Here is a 2,872-nt window from a genome sequence, read left to right on the forward strand (position 1 = left end):
ATAGTCTACTAAGGTAGAAAAAACACAATGCAAAAATATGGGCCAGGAAGGGAAAATCAGTTATACCCTCAAAATTTTCCCCAAAGAACTTTCCAGGCATTAGTTTTTTAAAATTTTAGGGAAAAAAATATGTAACTTCTCTTCATTGGGAGGAATTATAGAGGACACTCCCCCTTTTGTTAAAGTATTAATATGGATAAGTGTGGGATGAGAGGCAATCAAATTTAGCGAAAGTCTGCATAAAATTTGCTTCCTGTAGCCCTCCCAAAAATTTAAAATTTTTTTTTTCTCTACTTTTTGGAGAAAAGCCCAGTAATCTCTAGGACAGAACTACACAAAAATATCTTCTCCAATAGCTGGACCGTCGACCCAGGTCAGTCACCATTACATTTAAAGATTTCCCCAAAAGCTTAATTCAGTTTAGTGCAGTGCCTTCGGAGTTTCGTCCTCCCAAACAATAACAGTAAACTAACAGGCTAGTGTTAACCCCAGCTTTCTTCAGTAGCCTTTCGTGCCACTTTATCAGATTCGATGATTTGGGTGTGCAACATCTATACGGTGATTATTACCCCTCCCATTATCAATCCTGCAATATTTAACCCACCCACTGGCCGTGGTCATCCCCACAATCTGTTGAAATTCTAAGACAATACACTTCAATTTCATTATTTCGTTATTTTGCACATAGCCCTCCGGCTACTAACCATTTTTTTTTTCTTTACTGTATATATATATTTCAAAATATAACCTCAGGTTTATAATCTGTACTCCTATATCTTTCTACTTTTTGCTACGTAAGTAGCACGATATTCTTTTTCTCGGTTCCACACATTTCCCTGAATTTTCCAAACTTTCCAAACTACTGTCGTCCTAAAGTTGGGTATGCCTTATCTATATTATGGGCCTGGCCCCTTGCTAACGACATTTCTAATTTCAGCCTATCTACGTGTTCTTTGCATATTTTCCAGTCAGCAATTCACTTGATTTTAAATACATCATTGATCTTTGATATTACCCTGTAAGGTCCTGTATATATTGACTGCACCTTTTTCCCCAACCCCGCCTTTGATTTGTGAAGGCTTGGCATAGGGTCGATCCTTTGGCCTTCTCTAGATATCTTCTTCAGTACATTCTTTGCATCTTTGAGCCTGTGACTCTCGTCTCTTGTAAATAATCTGCGTCCCTTGAAAAAATATATATATATATGGAAAATGTGGGTCCCGATGCTTTCGAGTCAAAAAGGTATGTCATTTATCACTCTATGGTAAGCAGTATTGTAAGCTAACTCTGCCATAGGTAACATTCGAGCCCACACTGACAGGCCTTATTTAGTGTAGCATTCACTCTTTCCACTTGTCCATTTGAGCTTGGATGATATGGCATAACAGTACGTTTGTCAATTCCATATTCTTCTGTTAGAGTTTTAAATAGTACGTTAACGAATTCCGCTCCCCCATGGGGAGTCCCCTCTTTGTAAATGAACCCACTGGTAAATGCCCTCGCGACTTCTAATAAATCCTTAGACTTTAATGGAATTGCAACAAGGTATTTCATCAAAGCATCTACCACTGTAAGAATATAACAAAAACCTCAGATTACGGATAAGGACCCACTATATCTATGTGGACACGCTCAAAAGGCCTTGAGACTTAAGGAAAATGTTTGCCTGGCTTACAACGCAAACATGTCGGAACACAAACAATATTCATTTACTTATTTTTTCCCATGTCGGGAAAAAAAATGCAAATAATTCCAGTCTCTGTAAGTTGCCCTGCAACAGGAAACGAATGAGCAAACCCTTTAAAAGCTGTACTCTGATACAATTTTGGTCCACTTCTCAAAAGACCTTTCTAAAAGGGTTTCTAAAACTTTTGTAATATCCCATCAGATCGTACCTGATAATTTTCGATTCTCCCAGGAATCCCTTTAAACTCATCATTACTGAGTTCACTTTCACTACATAAATAATTTTTTACACCACCCAAAGTGGGTCTTCATCTTGTGCATTTCGTAAACTATCTAGTCCCCATATGTCTATAGTCCCCAGGTGGGACTACTGTCACTGCCATTTACCATTTCTGACCTCGGGCTATCAAGCTGAAACTAAATCGCCTAATGGCTGATCAGCTGCTCTGATCCATGACCATGCATCAGCTAAATGGGTGTCCTAGCCTGGCATGTACTCTACACAAAGATCAAACTCTGCTACCAACATAAAGCCACCTGGCTAGTCTTTCCCTTTCCAGGCCAATGATCTGTATGAACTAAAACTGGAAAACCCTATTGAATCTTTCATTTTTAGTCCATATACTATCGCCAATGCCTCTCACTCTGCAGTTTGAATAATTCAATTCGGCACCTTTTTTAAATGTCGACTAAAAAAAGACAGTGGTCGAAGGCATCCCTTATCCTCCTGACAGAGACCTACCTAACGGGAGCCGCCTTGCTGTGGTGGTGGTGGTGGGGGGGGGGGGCTTGAGGTCCCAATGAGCTGGTGAGCCAGACCAGAGGGCTACCCATACTGGAGGGGTCACCAATGAGGGATGAGACAAAATGGCTTCCTGGTGCACCAAGAACTATGAGAGGGAATGGTGCACCCACTCCTGGGTTATTCCATCTTGGACCAGGGAGAACTCTGCCATGTGTGTTTGCCGTGCAAGGTGTCCTGTATTACTAGAAGACAGGAGTCCTGGAGGTTGACCAATGCTGCATCCTGTGCCCTGCAGCTCGCTCTTTGGTCCTCTATTCTGGTTAGACAGGTGGCTTGATCAGGCCTGGTCAAGTCAATCAGCTGGTCAGATATGACTAGGGTCAAGCAGGCACTGTTCAGTCGGTAGCGCATATGTCCCACGACTGCCATCATAGTGAAAAG

The 2,872-nt window shown here is 41.3% G+C and overlaps 1 protein-coding gene across 1 annotated transcript in view; it reads left to right on the top strand.

The window, feature by feature from the left end:
• LOC119583336 (dynein intermediate chain 1, axonemal-like) overlaps window positions 1-2,872 on the top strand; it is a 17,286-nt gene that overhangs the window by 11,488 nt on the left and 2,926 nt on the right. The window lies entirely within an intron of this gene.

The sequence above is a fragment of the Penaeus monodon genome, chromosome 17, assembly GCF_015228065.2.
Source record: "Penaeus monodon isolate SGIC_2016 chromosome 17, NSTDA_Pmon_1, whole genome shotgun sequence".
Classification (NCBI taxonomy): Eukaryota; Metazoa; Arthropoda; class Malacostraca; order Decapoda; family Penaeidae; genus Penaeus; species Penaeus monodon.